This window comes from Cucurbita maxima, unplaced genomic scaffold (genome assembly GCF_002738345.1).
Source record: "Cucurbita maxima cultivar Rimu unplaced genomic scaffold, Cmax_1.0 Cma_Scf00039, whole genome shotgun sequence".
Classification (NCBI taxonomy): Eukaryota; Viridiplantae; Streptophyta; class Magnoliopsida; order Cucurbitales; family Cucurbitaceae; genus Cucurbita; species Cucurbita maxima.
In genome coordinates, this window is record NW_019272055.1 from 953,865 (window position 1) to 973,117 (window position 19,253).

At 33.7% G+C, this 19,253-nt stretch overlaps 1 long non-coding RNA gene across 1 annotated transcript; it reads right to left on the reverse strand.

Moving 5' to 3' along the window:
- Window positions 1-15,940: 15,940 nt before the first annotated feature.
- Window positions 15,941-16,695, reverse strand: LOC111469350. Its single transcript, XR_002714854.1, has 3 exons — window positions 16,537-16,695; window positions 16,361-16,431; window positions 15,941-16,160 (listed from the first exon to the last, which is right to left on the reverse strand). It is a non-coding gene; the product is annotated as an uncharacterized LOC111469350 (long non-coding RNA).
- Between the last annotated feature and the right edge of the window lie 2,558 nt (window positions 16,696-19,253).

The following is a 19,253-nucleotide window of genomic DNA, read 5'->3' on the forward strand; positions in this document are numbered from 1 at the left end:
GGGGGGGGGGGGGGGGGGGGTATGGAGTTTTGGGCTAGCGTCATGTGTCTCATTGATATGTTTACTTACCGAACTCTTTTTGTTTCATTGGTAAAGCTAGGTTTTATGAATTTCCTGTGTTGTGTCCCTTAGTGTATGTAGTATGGAGTGTCGGTATTGTGGGGAGTTGTCAGAAGTTGATGTAGATGGACTGAATTTCCTTATGTGTATGCATGTTTGTAAGTTTTAAATTTTATGCACTTTTCGTTATTTCCTAGTACGGAAGGTAATGACTCATCGCTCGAGTTTCTCGAACAGTGGGTTGTTACAATATCATACCTAATGCAACCACTTAGAATTTGGTTTTATTTGCATGCATATCCATGTGATCTCTAAAAAGTATTAGTTTCCTCAAATCTAGATAGTTACTTCATTTGTTTCATTTGTCGCATGTCTTCTTAAGTTCAATTACTTGTCAAAAAAGTCACTTAAAATTCTTCGGAGAAACCTCTTATAAACAAAAAAAAACGAATGTCAAACAAGAAGAAAAATAGATCTTACATGCCTCTCACATGTCGGAAAAAGCTCCTATGTGCGCTTAACATGTGGTCAAGTGAAGGAATTGCCTCATGTTGTTGCAGAATGCTGTATGCATTCCTTTAAAAACTGTGTGATCTATGTTTGCCCCTAAATGCATTTTTTTTCCTGAAATTTCATAAATGAACACGTTCAAACTTCATGTTTTATTCAATCTTAGACTTCGGAATATTTTATTTTCAACTTAACTCATTGCTAGATTTCTAAACAAGACTTAGTGTGACTCACTCTTGTCGACAATAATCAGAATGATGCTTAAACTTGATTAGTTGAGTGTGAACAGTTGAGTGTGAACATGAGGAGGCGTTTCTAATCCCCAATTTTGTGAGAAGTTTGATGCTCACCTCAATCGCTATCCTCCGAGTAATGGACTTGGTGTTACTATGGAGAAGGTGGAAGATATTTTGTTACATCAAAACCTTCTTTCCCTGGCTAAGGATCCCGAGAAGTGTTCCATTTAACATATTCTTTTTTTTGATATATGTCTTAACATTTCAGAAGCACATGTGTTTTAGATATCTAAATACTCTTTGGATGTATATTTTTCATGGATAGATGGCCTGTTGAGGAAATTTGTGGCTTCGAAGCTATCGAAAAAGAAAGAACGTAAATTTATGTTTTGATAATTCTAAACATGTTTAGAGTTAACAAGGTTCATATCGTGATCGTGAAGCTATAGTCCCACGAAAATGTTTGTAGGTCACTCAACACTAGCATGTGCATGAGAGTGATTTCTCTTAAGAAGGTTAGATGTCTAAAAGGATGGTTAAATAATACCGTGTTATGACTATAGATATGCAATGTTATTTCATGATATGTTCTATTATTTTATGATATGGTATGTTATGTCATGTTATGTCACGTTATGCTATGATAAATTATATTATGTAATAAATCTATGTTATTTTATGATCATGTCATTTTGTAGGGGTTATTATATAACCGACTCCATAACTTTTTTTTGTGTAGTTCTCGATGTCATATATGAAGAGATACTCTAGATTCTTTTTGCATACATAATTTCTTTTTAAGAGGGATCTCAAGTGCTAGCCAACTAAATAATTGTACTTGCATGAAAATAAAAGTTGAGATGGTTGAGTTGGTCTAAGGTGCTATATTAAGGCTCAAGTTTGAAAGGGGCATGGGTTTAAATCCCACTCTCAATAATTGTTTGTTCAGAAATTTTGTGGTATCAAGTTGTTTTTATCCCTTTAAGCATTTTAATAAGGATCTCATCCATTTAGAGTTGGTAAGTAATGTTTTTACGTATCGAACCAAGTGAGAGTTCATGCATTTTAAGTTTCTTTGCAATTCTACCTAGTTTAGGTTGCATGTAGAATCATTCAAGCTCGACATAATCAATCTTGCATGTGGAGTGATTCAAATATCAAACAAGTGTTTTTGCCTTGACATATTTGATCAACAAGGTCTGAATCTTACTTCCCTTGAAGTGATTCCATATCGTATGGTATTAAAGCTTTCCCTTAGACTGATTCCATATCATAAGTGCTCTAAGCTATATCAAAAGATTTTTGTTATGCTCGAAACTCTAATTTGAATCAAGAAACTAAAAATTGTGTGATTTATAGGTTCTAATCCTTATACTAGCATGAGCTAGAGAACTATGAACAGATTAGGGCACTAGAACTATTTTTCATGATTATCTGTAAGGACATTTCTAGTGAATCGAGCACCCATGGACATTTAATATGATTAAAGAACTTAACTTTAGTGTTCCCAAATTATGATTAACCCCAAACGCTAGTCTAAAAAGTTCTGGAAATAGGAAGTTAAGCATAAAGGATCAAAATGCCTTAAATGCATTTAAGTTTTTCGTTTACCAACATAGCGTTTAAGAGACCTTGAGACACCTTAAGATGCTAATTTGTTATTGTAAATGTCATCACAATGCTAATTTGTTATGGTAAATGTCATCTAGTGACATTAAGGACTTAGAGACCTAATAGTGCCCCTGCCCTCTTCGGTAGACCCATGATAAAGTACCATTGAGCTTGACCTAGATTTGTCATCAAGGTTTATTCCATTTAGTGTCATTATGGTTTCTGAATAGGGGCTTTGTTCCATAAACTTGTAAATTCAGTAGTTGACTAGTATATGAGGTCTCTCCCCAAATTCAGTTTAAGATTTATGATATGTGCTAATGAAGTAAGATGAATAGAAAAGTTAGTTCCTATACATGAACTCTCATTATAGGGATAAAAACATCTTAATACCACGAAATAATTGTTGAGAGTGGGATTTAAACCCACGCCCTTTCGAACCAAAACTTTAATCTAGAACCTTAGACCAACTCGACTATCTCAACTTTAATTTCTACACAAGTACAATTAGTTAGTTTCCTAGCACATGAGAACCCTCCCAAAATTAAATATAACTTTATGGTCTTATGCCGTTGTTGCTAGATAACTTTCATAGATTATGCAGTGGTCACAACTCGCCGATACATGGATAATTCAATTCCTATACAATGTAATTAGCCTGCCAAATAAGATAGCATAAAAGCTAATCTACTCTAGAACTCTTTGTAGGATGGAGACATGATAATTATCAAGTAATTTCTCTACCTTAACAAGTAATTTAAAAGGAATGAAAGGATTGAAAAAGTAAGTAAGAATAAAAATATCATTTTTCCAATTATAAGATCTTTCAAAATTTTTAATTCCTTAGTCAAGGAATTTCAAAATGTTAAAAAGTAAAATGAACCGTACTTGTTTGAAAAATTATGGATTTGAAAAATAATAATAAAATATTCAAAAAGTGGTAAATTACCAGAATAATCCATAATTATGATATGCCATTATGCTAGAAATCAGAACCTCCCTAGTGACATCTTGAAAAAAGAAATCCTTCGAACCTCAAAATCCAATGGTTAGATCTCCTCCAAAATTCGACACGATCTAGAACGTACACAAATAATCAAATCCAACGGTTAGAATTCAAATTGGATGTCGATAGCTTGCTAATCAGAGAGGATATTTCTGACGGATTATCTAGAAAATTCAAGCTCCACATCACGACGATTCTGGAGGTTCCAATGTCGGTGGAAGCTTCCCCTGTACAGTCTGAAGTTGGGGCAATATTTTGGAACAAGAATCGAGTAAGGTCGAGCTCTCAATCGTAGGCAATCAGAGTTTAGATTTTAGGTCTCTTACTCTCGGATTTCTTCAAAATCCAAGATCAATTCTCCACCATTTCCCTTCAAACTTGTTCCTACAATTTTTAAACAAGATTACACACAAGTTATATGAAAAAAATCGAAGCCTGACATATTGTATTCGGTTCGTATGTTTAGTCAATTTATGTATGAACCAAGAAAATCACATTGGAAGGAAGTTCTTCGAGTTCTGAGATACATCAAAGGTATTTCTGGTCAAGAACTTCTATTACCATCTGAAAACAACTTGAGATTACAGGCCTATTGAGATTCTGACTGGGGCGGTTGTCGAACATCCAAACAGTCTATTTCTGAGTTCCGCACTTTCATGTGAAATTCAATTATTTCTTGAAAGTCTAAAAAGTAAACCAATGTATTCAGAACATCACCAGAAGCCGAGTATTGAGCTATCACAAATACTTGTTTAGAGTCAAATTTTGCTGAGATACATTTTTTAAGACTTGAAAGTTCTGTTGTCCGAACCAACATTGTTATATTTTGATAAACAAGCAGCATTGCATATAGCAGCAAACCTAGTTTTTCACAAGCGTACGAAGCACATTGAAATAGATTCTCATATAGTTTGAGAAAAGTTACAAATTGGAATCATCAAACCGGGTTATGTTTCAATTAAAATGCAATTGACAGATGTTTTCACTAAAGTTTTGGAAAAACAACAATTTAATTTTCTAAAGGACAAGTTGGGTGTGGTTGACCAGACTCTTCAATTTAAGGCAAGTATTACCATATAAAGATATTTGAGGAATATATTTTATAGCATAAGTGTAATGATTTATAGAATATATCTTATATATCCGTAATTAGTTAATTTTTTTCACTTGTTCTTAGGAATTGGTTGATAATATATTTTATATTATTTTTCAGATTTAATTAGTAGTATATTTTGTATATTTTATCTTATTGTGCGTATTTGGTTAGTAGCATATTTTATCTTTTTCTTTTAGGAGTTAGTTGGTAGCCTTATCCTATTTAAACGTTGTGAATATTAATGAAGATGAGATAGTTGTTGAGCAATTATCTTTACGGATCAATCTCCAAAAACCATTGTATTGTTAGGAATCTTCGTTGGATTTTTTTTATATGTTTATGGGTTTTTATACTCGAACTTCAAACTCCAAATTCACTCCAAGTATCTCGATGATTCTTAAAATTGGGGCTACGGTTCGATCCTTTATCAAGCAAGCGTTCCCTTTCAATGCACAATTTAAAGAAAACATGACCGGAATAAGAACTCCTAATTCGAGTCGATTCTTCAATGGTTTAAGGTTGAAGAACCTTGATTTTTCCGATCAAACATTACTGTTTATCATGAGGGTTCATAACCAATTAAACCATTCTAAGACGATTTCTATCAGTATTCTAAACCTATTTGATTTTCTCCTTCTTCCACCTTTTCATTTTTCTTCTTGTTAGGGCATTACAAATTCCTTTTTAAGATCTTTACAAACTCATTAAGAAGTTATAAATTTATTTCCTCTCGGGTTGGTAATATACCTTTTATTCTTGCAACGAAATAATTTGAATCAACTTTAAGTTTATTTAGAATTAAATAAAATTAAAGATTATACAAACTTCAATGTAAAAAAAAAGTTTGGGCACGTCTTTAATCTACTTTGCTCCAACTCTTTTAACGATTGAATCTACTCCATAGAGTTGTGACCATGACATAATCTATGAAAGTTAGCTAGCAACAACTGCATAAGACCATAAAGTTGTCATGTTCTAGCCAACTGACTAATTGTACTTGTGTGGAAATTAAAGTTGAAATGGCCGAGTTGGTCTAAGGCACGAGATTAAGGTTTTGGTCTAAAAGGGAGTATCAAGATGTTTTTATCCCTTGAAGCATTTTAATGAAATCCCTATATCATTTAAAGATTATATTATTTTATTTTAAGATTATATTGTTTTGATCCAATGAAGTTTAATATTTGGTTCACTAATCTATTTCGGGTTTGTAAGTAATAAACATAATAAACTCGATGAGAGTTCATGTATAGTTCACCTAATCTGAGTTTTAGTGTGAACTAACTTTTCTGTTCATCTTACTTCATTAGCTAGCTTCCAACGTTTAGGAAGTGAATTATCAGTATCCATGTATCTGAGAAGTGTGATCTCATCATTGTTCAATATGGTATCATGAATCTTTAACATCATCTATGAAAGGTTAGCTGGTAACGACTCCATAAGACCATAAAGTTATACTGAATTTGGGGAGGGACCTCACATGCTAGCCAACTAACTAATTCTACCTGTGTGGTACTTGTCTCACTCAAGACAAGTTTTTGGAACAAAGCCCCTATTCAAAAGCTCATGAAAATTTCTAAAACTATAATGGCACTAAAAGGAATAAACCTTGATACTATATGAAAAATCTAGGTCAAACTCAATGGTACTTTATCATGGGTCTACCGATCAGAGTAGAGGCGCTATTAGGTCTCAATCTAAGTCCTTAATATCACTAATAACGTACTAAAGAGAATAAAAAAACTAGTCTTGACTCTTCTGATGACGTTCACGATAACAAATTAGCATTCTAAGCTATCTCAAGGTCTCTTGAACGCTATGTTGGTAAACGAAAAACTTAAAGGCATTTTGATCCTTTATGCTTAAGTTAAGTTATTTGATCATATTAAATGATCCATGGGTGCTCGATTCACTAGAAACGTCCTTATAGATAACCGTAAAATCATTACAGTTCTGGTGTCTTAATCTTTTCATAGTTCTTTGGCTCATGCTAGTATAAGGATTAAAACCTATAAATCACACAATTTTTAGTTTCTTGCTTCAAATTAGAGTTTTGAGCATAACAAATTTTTTTTGATATAGCTTAGAGCACTTATGATATGGAATTAGCCCAAAGGAAAACTCTAATACCGTAAGATATGGAATCTCTACAAGGGAAGTAAGATTCAGACCTTGTTGATCAAATATCTCAAGGCAAGAACACTTGTTTGAGATTTGAATCACTCCACAAACAAGATTGATCATGTCGAGGTTGAATGATTCTACATGCAACCTAAACTATATAAAATTGCAAAGAAACTTAGTCATTGGCTAAAAAAAGGTTAGTTCACACTAGAACGCAGATTAGGTGAACTACAGATGAACTCTCATTTAGTTTGTTACGTGTAAAAGCATTACTTACCAACCCTAAATGGATGAGTGATCAAAATTACTTACCAACCCTAAATGGACGAGTGATCAAAATATTAAACATCATTCGATAAAAAATTATATATATATTAAAATAAAATAATATAGGAATTTCATTAAATGCTTAAAGGGATAAAACATCTTGATACCATGAAATTTCTTAAAATTAATTGTAAAGCATTACTTACCCACCCTAAATGGATGAGTGATCAAAATATTAAATATTAAACATCATTGGATCAAAAAATATATATATATTAAAATAATATAATTATAGGGATTTCAATAAAATGCTTAAAGGGATAAAAACATCTTGGTACCACGAAATTTCTCAAAATTAATTGTTGAGAGCACACCCTTTTGGACTAGAACTTTAATCTTGCACCTTAGACCAACTCGACCATCTCAACTTTGATTTCCATGAAAGTACAATTAGTTAGTTGGCTAGCACATGAGATCCCTCCCAAAATTAAATGTAACTTTATGGTCTTATGTGGTGGATGCTAGCTAACTTTCATAGATGATGTTCGTGATACCATAATGAACATTGATGTGGTGACACCTCTTATATACATGGATAATTTAATTCCTAAGCAATGTAATTAGCCTGACAAGTAAGATAGCATAAAAGCTAGTCCACTCTAGAACTCTTTGCAGGATCTTGGCGTGATAGATTAGATGAATTATACATAAACTCTCACTTTGTTTATTACATGTAAAAGAACTACTTAGGAACTCGAATTGGATTAGTGATTATGCATGAGAATCACTTTAGGGACTATAGGATTGTTTGGGAGGTTTAGTGTCCAAGTTTGATCATGGTGAGGAGAGTTAGGAAGCTAATGTTGAGAGCGCCCTTATTTCTTAAAAAAGTTTAGGGATCAAAATATTAAGACCTCATTGGATAAAAAATAATATAATCTTAAAATGATATACGGATTCCAGGGATAAAAACATATGCATACCACGTAATAGTTCATTATGGTTCAATATGAAAAGGGGATCAAATTGCATGAACACAATCTAATTGTAAATTTAATCATTATACTACAAAAAAAATCTTAGAGCAATCGGATTAGGATGACATTTGCTGAAACATTTGTTGTAGCAATTCTTGCAACAAATTCTAATCCCAATCAACATGCCAAATCGATTATTGATTTTCAACTCTAAATGGGAAGAAATAAACAATATAAAAATGAGAGGTTGCCAAAAAGAAAGGTGGCCGAAGAAAATACAAAATCAGACACGGGAAAATCCTATGGGGCTCCTGTTACTAAAAATAAGAGAGGAGGAGGAGAAAGAATCATAGTAATTACGACAACCGAATAACAAAAAAAGTAAGAAGGATAGCTTAAGACAAGGAGAGAGCCTAACGTGGAGAACTTCGATTGAACTAAAGTAACAAACTAGATAACTCTCTAATCACTTACTCTCTTTTCTTATTCTATTAATTTTTTATGATTAAGATGTTGAGTCCTCTGTGTAAATTAATGTGCATAGTAAACTAAACGGTATAGGAAAGATAAGAGAGTTTTATGTAATTAAAATATGTTGATGGCGTGATTTTAAGTTATTAAAGAGTAGTTATTAGTAATCTACCCGTTTTATTTAGTTGAAAACTTTTATATATAGTTATTAAGTAAACTCTATTTTCATGGCAGGAAGGTAGTCAAAGGGTTAAAATAATTTTTGTTCTAAAGCCTTATAAATATAAATTACAAAACAATTGTGAGAGTAATCACAATTAACTCTTATTGAAAATCTGTTAAATAGGTATTTAATCCTTCCTAGCCGGTCTCTTATTATTATTGATTTTCTCCCTGCTCTTTGTTTCCATACATCGAGTTGTCACTCTTTATATATTTTATTTAAATACCCAACAAAAAAAATGTTTTTAAGTTTTCTTGTGAATTTTACACCATTTTACTATATACCTTCACAAGACAGTTGTTGATGTCGTTGTCGGAGAACCTAATTAAGTTAACTTTATTTGTTATCTTTATAGTGAGTTGGATTGAGTATATGAACCCACCTATAGTTTTGAAATTTATTTTTAAACCCGAAATAGAGAGAAATTTCTTGTGAAGTTTAAGGGAGAAAAGGTGGAAAATAGTCGAACGAGACTTGGTGCCAAACTAAATCAAGAGTTTCAAAATCCAACAATCATAAATAATGAGGTAGAATCCTTTCTAATAAATTATTTTAGTTGGAATAGGTAAATTTGTTCATTAATAGACCTGAAATGCAAGCAACTACTTTAGAGCTAAAGTCACTATATTTAAAATGTTTCAAACCATTGGACAATATTATGGAGTATTATTAGAAAATCTTCACCTACCTCTAAAGTTATTTTTGGGAGTGAGCAACACATTCTGATTCAAAGGAGTGGATCGATATGTAATTAAAATGAGTTTACTCCCATGTTCTCCAAGTGTTGTTGCTAAAAATCATCGTTGAACACTTCAGCATCGGGAGAAATTAATTCTTGAAATAGTCTAATAGAGAATTTATTTATCAAGTACTTCCCACCAACTAGAAATGCATGGTTTAGAAATGAAATTGTTTGTTATCAACATTTTGAAGCTAAAACATTATGTGAAGCTTGGAAGAAATTCAATGAGATTCTGATATGTGGAAATCACTACAAGGAGAGTAAGATTCGGATTAGCTTGTTGATTGAATATCTCAAGGCAAGAACATTGTTTGAGATTCGAATCACTCCACAAGCAAGATCGATCATGTCTAGCTTTAATGATTCTTGTTGATCAAATATCTCAATGTAAGAACACTTATTTGAGATTTGAATCACTTCATAAGCAAGATTGATCATGTCGAGCTTGAATGATTCTACATGCAACCTAAACTACATATAATTGCAAATAAAACTTAGTCATTGGCTAAAGAAAGCACAAATGCTCATTTTACTATATTTTCTAAGTCCACTTACAAATACAACATACATGACTTTATATAACCTCAAAATCAAACTATTAAAGACATTCCAATAACAATCCTACTTAATGACCATAATTAACCATTATGTAATTATAACCTAAAGAAAATAAAAAGTCTTAAAATACATTAATGAAATAAAATAACTTTAAATTACTCTAAATTGTAATCCACACAAAATTTATAACATGAAACTTCATTTTTCTTCCATATAGCATGAATTGAAATATCTTTTAATAATTTCAACCATATTTTCTTCCCATCTTTATTGAAGCATATTGTATAATTGATGTCTCTTAGTTCATATCAGTTTGTTTTAGGATAGTCTTGAAATATTTATATATATTTAATAAAGATATCCTTTTCTATGGTTAGTATTTCAATAAAGACTCTCATGTGTCACATGGGGAGCCAAACTATATAAAAAATCTGGATCTATAAAAAAGGTAAGTAGTTATTATATATAAGTCTAAGTCTAGTTATTTTAAGTTACAATATCAAACCTTTTTTATTGGTTAACCTTTCAAAATTCATATTTTTCTGGGTAGTCCTTTGGTAATTATTGTATTTCATGTTTTTTTAAATTGGGTTTAAATTTTGTTTGATAATAAATTTTAAATTTAAAAAATATTTTTTTATCGAATATTTTAAATGAATGCTTTTGCACCTCAGGTATGTATGTAGTAGTGATTTTATAGAGTCGTTATACCTCATCACACTCCTAGTATGCCCGCACAAACGTAGCAAAAATGAAGTCCTAAAACCATTAAAAAAAACAGTAATCATGAAGTCCGAGCATGTAATCAATTCCCAAACATCATAAACCACTTCTATAATAAGAGTAGAAGATATATCATCCTATTAAATTCAGATCTTAAAGTCTTCGGGCTTGTTGATGTAGAATCATTTACCATTACCTTCAATAAAAAATTATGAAAATTTCTATATGTAGTATTATGTAGTATTAAGAGTTCTCTCGGTTATTGGTTTCGGGCTACACAGCGAAGATTGGGTAAAAATGTGAATCCAACTGGTTGGTTTGTTCTCCAAGACACTCCCCCTAAGATTTACGGTACAAATCATGAACCTGACAAACTGTATCCAAGGCTTCATACGTTTCAAGCAGCACATTATGTACCCTACATCCAAGGCTTCATGCATTCCAAGCGACATAGTCTGAATCCGCGTATCCAAGGCTTCATATGTTTCAAGCAACACAGTGTGTACCTACGTCCAAGGCTTCATGCATTCCAAGCGACATAGTCTGAATTCGCATCCAGAACTTAATGTGCGACGCGATCTAAAAACCTTTATCCAAGGCTTCATGAGTTCCAAGCAGCATAGTTTGAATACCTACACTTAAGGCTTCTTACGTTCCAAGTAGCGTAGTTTGAAAACCTACATCCAAGACTTCTTACGTTCCAAACGATGTAGTCTAATCTTACATCCAAGGTTTCATATAAACCAAAGAATTGTAGTCAGAAAATCTACATCCAAGGCTTGTTACATTTCAAGTGATGTAGTCGGATCCTACACCCAAGACTTCATGTGTTCCTTGTGATATAGTCTGAATATCTATGCCCAAGTCTTCATACGTTCCAAGCGACATAGTTTCAATACCTGAAATCAAGTGACGTAGTTTTAATACTTGAAAATCTACATCCAAAACTTCTTACAAAGCGTCGTCTGAATCATGAACATGTTGTAACGTAAGAGATTTAGGAGTTGCTTGAGTTTCTAAGTTTGAGGATCTTGATCCCTAATTCTTGAGTGGTAACTAGCATTCTACCAAATAAATATCCAACATGATTCTAAGTCAATTTTACTCCTTTTTGGTTTCTTTTTTAATGTTTAATTCATTTATTTTTTCTATGATGTATTTTACTCCTCATTTTGTGATCTTATTTGCACATATATTATAATAATAAATTATATACTACCGGGTATAATGTACAGAACAATGTGTACTTAAATATGTACAATACAAATATTAATACTTTTTCCATAAAGCTCGACATACATTATGGTAAATATATATCATGCATTAAAATATACACATTAACATGCACTCAAGCATTAGCACTTTTGGTATAAATTCAATATAGAATATGATAAAAGACACTATAGAATATAACATTCATGGAGAGCTCAAATCACGGATGTTATTATCATATTATATCTTATAAAAACATTTCATATTTTATATTATTTTAAATCCATAAAATATATTATTTTAAATTCGAATCTAGGTAAGATTCTAAGTCTACAATTCCACGTTATCGTCTCAATCACATTATGTTTTGTCTATCTAAAAACAATAAAAAACTTTTTCATGAGTAATTATAGATTTTTGGTCGGAATCGAGTGGTTAGTAAATGATCTGTACTTAGATATATAATAAAATATGAGTATATAATCATTGTGCTTTTTGTTTACGTAATAATCTCACCTATACATGATTTATGACAGGGGTATGAATGAAACAGACCCACTCCGTCTACTTCGACTCATCGGCAGATGAGTAACATATAAGAGCATACATGCCCGGGGGGCATGCCTTCCGATCAGGGCATGTAGAGCTTGTTTCCACATTTGCATCTCCAGACTTCGGGTAAATCATCTCCAACGCCTGGAGGCCCGGGCGGCACCGACACAAGAACCGTAGTGCAGGGCATGCAACTCCCACACTTTGAGGCGCCGTTTGGCGGCGATGATCCCGGCCCACCCAATCCTCTTCTTGGTAAGGTCAACTCCTGATCTTCATGATTAGCGATGGGCTGGCATAGCATAATGCATTAGATTTTTTTTTAGTTAGAACACTCGATTTGGGTACAAAAATAAAATAGGTATTTGTAAGAAAATATATGAGGAAGGTGATGAACAAGACATTATAGTATTGGAACTAAAATAAATTTACCTGGATATGAGCATGGCCGGATTCAGCAGATGAGCAGCGCCTAGTGTTGTCCGAGGACAATATGAAGATAATGAAAAACAAGAAGAAGAAGATGAGTTTAGGTTCATTCAACTTCATCCGTTCTTCCTATGCTTTCCAAATCAAGAAATAATACAACAGCGCTCTTACTAACACTACAAGAAAAATGTGTTTTTATAGCGTTTGAATACTGCATTTTTTTTTTAAATATGCTATAAAAAGTTAAAAGGAAATTTTTAGAAAAGCTTTTTATAGCATTTGAGTATTGGAACACAAATTCATGTATCAATCAAGAGAAAAATATCTTGTTAATGTTTTTTAACAGTGGATAGTAATGTTTTTAAAAGTTGCATGACACATTGATAAATTTTAAAGAGAATGATTAAATTTTAAAGGGAACAATTGAGGCTACATAAAGTTATGTATATTACCTTTATAAGACAGACTTTTCTTTAGCCAATAACTAAGTTTCTTTGCAATTATATGTAGTTTACGTTTTCAAGCTTGATATGATCAATCTTGTTTGTGGAGTGATTCGAATCTCAAGGTAAGAACACTTGTTTGATCAACAAGGTAATCTGAATCTTACTCCTCTTGTAGTGGTTCCATATCGTTTGGTATTAGAGCTTTCCCTTGGGCTGATTCCATATCATAAGTGCTCTAAGCTATATCAGAAGATTTTTGTTATGCTAGAAACTCATATATGAATCAATAAACTAAAAATTGTGTGATTTATAGGTTTTAATCTTTATACTAGCATGAGCGAGAACTATGAAAAGATTAGGGCACATGAGCTATAAGGATTTCATGATTATTCGTAAGGACGTTTCTAGTAAATCGAGCACCCATGGATCATTTAATATGATAAAAAAAAACTTAACTTTAGTGCTCCCAAATTATGATTAATCCCAAAAGTTAGTCTAAAAAGTCATGGAAATAGGAATTTAAGCATAAAGGATCAAAATGCCTTTTAAGTCTTTCGTTTACAACATAGCGTTCAAGAGACCTTGAGATAGCTTAGGATGCTAATTTTTTATCGTGAACATCATCAAAAGAGTCAAGACTAGTTTTTTATTGCCTATAGTACGTTATTAGTGATATTAAGGACTTAGATTAAGACCTAATAATGCCCCCACCTTGATTGGTAGACCCATGATAAAGTACCATTGAGTTTGACCTAGATTTATCATATAGTATCAAGGTTTATTCCATTTAGTGTCATTATAATTTCAAAAATTTTCATGGGCATGTGAATAGTGCTTTGTTCCATAAACTTGTCTTGAGTGAGACGAGAGACCAAAAAGGTAGAATTACGTAGTTGGCTAGTATATGAGGTCCCTCCCCAAATTCAATATAACTTTATGGTCTTGTGGAGTGGATTAGCTAACCTTTCTGTCACGACCCGACTTTTGAAGCTTCGAAAAATTAAACGAATCGTGACTAAAAACACAAAATCGAAAACAAACAAAAAGAAAAGAAAAGTAAAAGATAAAAATACCATTTAATTAAAACAAAATAGAGAAAAGATTTGTTTTAAATTATTACAAAAGGAAATTACAAATATAAAATGAAATACAAAAGACTCTAAATATGAAAACGGACGAAGGACTCTAAAAGACCGACAAGGGACTGACGCTCCGGAACGACACCCCTCTGTGATAGTGCAGCTCTTAAACACCTCCCCGTATCAACTAGTAACTGGAAAAAAAAAAGGGAAGAAAGGGGTGAATATAAAAATATACTCAGTAAGCAACCTACTTGTAGGCTCTTTTCGCATTCTTATCTTAGTAGGTATACACGGTCTTATCTCTGGGTTCTAGTGAGTGCGGATCACGCTACAACTCTCTTTTTTGTATCTTAGGAGGTTTGCCCATCTTATGCAGTGAAATGATCAGTGTCCTAAGGTGAGGTGCGACATCATAAGTAAATCTGAGGGGATCGTATGGCTGGATCTGAATATGTGACTCTCTCTTAACATCATCCGTGAAGGTTAGCTGACAACCCTCACACGGGACCATACATCCACTAAACAGGGTGCGACCCCCTGTGTGTCGGTCAGCTACTGAGTCATCCTATGTGGCTCCACGTCCCCTGCTCAGGGACGGGTTTCTTCGGCCTAGGAGTCCTGTTCAGAAGACCCCTTAGCTATCACCACTAGGTCTAGGCATCTGTCACACTTCCCTATCCGGATTTGCCAAGCTGAACGATCTTCGTACTGGAGCTCTGTCTCGACGGTACGGTATCGGAGTAGAGAGGGAAGTGGAGGTTCTGATGACACTATCCACACTGCTCAACTCTAGTGGGCTACCTACAGTTACCGTGGTGACCTACTATTTTTTCTAGGGTGGAACTTGGTGGCTTAGACTTGGATTCATGCATTTCTAGGATTCTCTTGCAAGGTCTCACAAACCTATCAGGTTTCAAATTTTGGGCTCTGAATCCATCGGTAATAGTTTCGTGGGTCTAAATGCACGGTATTCTAGAGGTCCCCCAATCTAGGATCTCATTTAGCCTACTTAGTCACAAGCACCCTAATCTAAGCTCATAATTTTTTCTTGTTCATCAAGAAAGATAACACAAGCAATCATCATGCATAGAAGTTAACACGCAGCAGTTCATGCAATATTAACAAACATGCTCAACGAGAAGATAACGTCCATCTTTGCCCGGAGCGCAGATTTCACAAGTTTCCTATCCTCCTCATGCATGCATACTTTATCAGAATCTCGATCAAAACAGATTTAATAAACAATTCATATCTAGCTTTCTTTAATCATTTCATTTTCACAATTTCCATACTAATATGCTAGGTCCAACTAGCTAAGTTTATGGGTGGTAGCATGCATGCTTGTTCCTAGCGGTTCCTACAAGTACTGCTCATGGGAATCCAAATGGCTACTTACATGGTTGACACGTGTCTTCCCAATCTTGAATTATTTGGCAGAAAAGGTTTCTAAAATTCTGGAATTTCCTTGAAAGGTCTTAATTCACATAAAAATAGGATCAAAGTTGAAATCGGGGCGAAAAACAAGCAAACAGAGGGAAAAAGGTCACTCACGCGCCTACACGCGCGACTGACTCACTCTGGAGGGTGTACTACGCGCGCGTACCCACGCGCTTCATTTTGTATAGTCTCGGGTCGAGATGGGTCGGTTCAAACAGGTCGGAGCGGCCTCGCAACGGTTCTGTTCGCGTGCGGAGCGCCGGATCGAACTCGGATTGACCCGAATCTGCACCCTGACGCGTAATCGCTTAGCCTGTGGGACACGCCTCTCTAGCCGCAGTTTGTCACGTGTCGATCACGGTTCCGCATCTCTCCACCGTACACAGGCCGATGCTTCTCTCCTGCGTGTGTTTCAATTTCCAGATGTTAGCATTTTCGATCTGTTTTCTTCGGATTTTCGTATCTTTCAATCTGTAATCCATATCAACAAAGTTTCTACACATCGTAGATTTCATATTCTACTTCTACAATATATTTTTCCTTTATTTTTTCCTTGAGCACATGATGAGTTAAGACTGTCCAAAGATACGGAAAAACTCACATTTTATATTTTCGATCGGTTTATCAGAAGTCCGACTAAACTCCAATTTTCGTCCAGAAACTTCAAGAAACCTGTGTGAATCTTATTTTAGTTACATACCTCAAAAACTCCAGATCTAACGCTCAAGAAACTCCTCAGAACTAAATAAAATCGAAACAAGAAGTTCGGAACCTTACTTGTCCGTTCTCGGATTTTCTTGCCGGAATGAGTGGATCCACCACCCAAACTCCTTTTCCAGCACCGAGAGAAGTATTGCTTCGAAATTTCTTGCCTTGGATTTGATCTCCAATGGCGGTTTGCCATCTCTGCTCTTCCTCTCTCCCAACCCCCTACCTTCTTCCCTTTCTCCTTTCTCTCTCTCTCTTTCTTTTTTTCTTTTCTTTCTCTTTCTTCTTAGATCCCAAACAACTAGACCCCTCGAGTAAGAGTAAAGGCAAAATGACCCTTTTGCCCCTATGTTGTTATTTTATTTTTTTTATTTATTTATCTAAAAATTCGGGTATTACACTTTTATAGATGATGTTAAAGATTCACGATATCATATTCAACAATGACGAGGTCACACTTCTCAGAAACATGGATAGTGATAATTTACTCCTAAAGAAGGTAGGCTAGCTAATGAAATAAGCTGAAACAGAAAAGTTAGTTCACACTATAACTCAGATTAGGTAAACTATACATGAACTCTCATTGGGTTTGTTGGTGAAAAAGAATTATTTACGAACCTGAAATGGATTAGTGAACAGAATATTAAACATTAGGTAAACTATACATGAACTCTCATTGGGTTTGTTGGTGAAAAAGAATTATTTACAAACCTGAAAATGGATTAGTGAACAGAATATTAAACATCATGCGATTAAAAAAAAAATCTTAAAATAAAAAAATATAATCTCATCTTGATACCACATGGGATTTGAACCCACGCCTTTGGGACCAAAATCTCAATTTGGCACCTTAAACCAACTCAACCATCAAAACTTTGATTTCTAAACAAGTAAAATTAGTGAATTGGCGAGCACATGAGAACCCTCCCAAAATTAAATATAACTTTATGGAGTGGTGGCTAGCTACCTTTCAGTGGTCACAACCCTTAGATACATGGATTCAGTTCCTAAGCAATGTAATTAGCCTGCCAAGTAAGAAAGCATAAAAGCTAGTCCACTCTAAAACTCTTCAAAAGATCGTGACATGATAGATTGGATGAACTATGCATAAAATCTCACTTGGTTTGTTGCATATAAAAGAACTATTTACGAACCCTAGATGGATTAGTGATTATGATGAGAATCGCTTTAGGAACTTTAGGATTGCTTGGGAGGTTTAGAGTCCAAGTTTGATCAAGGTGAGGAGAATTAGGGAGCTGAACCTCATTGGATAAAAAATAATATAATCCTAAAATGATATAAGGATTCCATTAAAATACTAAAATGGATAAAAACATATGCATACCACAAAATAGTTCATTATGGTTTAATATGAAAAAGCGATCAAACTGCATGAACGCATTCTAATTGTAAATTTAATCATAATGCTGCAACAGGGAGCAATCTGATTTGGGTGTCATTTGCTGAAACATTTGTTGTAACAATTCTTGCAACAAATTCTAATCCCAATCAACATGCCATATTGATTAATGACAGCCTAATAGGAGGTTGCTGATGTGGATGACTAATCGCTTTTCTAACTCTAAATGGGGAGAAATAAACCATATAAAAACGAAAGGTCATAAAAAAGAAAGGTTAATCAACAAAGGCGGAGGAAAATACAGAATCAGAAAGGGTAAAAGCATGGGTGGCTCCTATTGCTAAAAGCAAGAGAGGAGGAGAAAGAATCACCCTAATTCAGGAGCCCATGACAATCGAATAACAAAGAGAGAAAGAAAGATAGCTTAAGACAGGGAGAGAGCCTAAAGGGGGGAACTTCCATTGAACTAAAGTAACAAACTAAATAACTCTCTAATCACTTACTCTCTTTTTTTATTCTATTATTTTTTTATGATTAAGATGTCGAGTCCTCTGTGTAAATGAGGGTGTATGGTGAGCTAAATTAGTGTACTTGGTAAGCTAAACCGTATAGGGGAGGTGAGAGACTTTTATGTAGTTATATGTTGACAGGTGATTTTAGTTTTTTGAAGAGTTGCTATTAGTAATCTACCTCTTTATTTAGTTGACAACTTTATACATAGTTGTTTCTCTTATGTAAAAGAAGAGAGAGCCGGGAAAACTTTATTAATACTTTCATTACAAGGATATTACCCGTTCAAAGGTAATGGAAGAGTTAGAAATAATTTTTTCTTATACTGTATACTTGCACTTATTCTTATGAATTTTATACCATTTTACTATATACCTTCACAAGACCGTTGGTGCCATTTTTAAGGAACCTAATTTAGTATTATTTGCTAGGTTTATAGTGGCAGCTACAAAATTTGGTATATGAACCTACCTATGATTTTGAAATTTATTTTTGATATCGAAATAGAGAAAAATTTATTGTGAAGTTTATGGGAGAAAAAGGTTGAACATATTTGAACATCTAAAGTTATTTTTGTAAGTGAGGAACGCATTATGATTCAAAAGAGTGGATAAATATGTAATTAAAATGAGTTTACTCCGTTATTCTCCTAGGGTTGCTTCTAAATAATCTTTAAACACCTTAGCATCATGAGAAATTGATTCTTGAAATAGTCTAGCACAAATTATTTTTTATCAATTACTTCCCACCAATTAGAAATGCACAGTTTAGAAATAAAATTGTTTGTTATTAATAGTTTGAAGCTAAAGTTGGGGAGAAATTCAACAAGATTCTTAGAAAATATCCTCACTATGGACTGCCCATTGTATCCAAACGTAGACTTTCTACAACTGACTATTGAAGATGGCTATTAAAC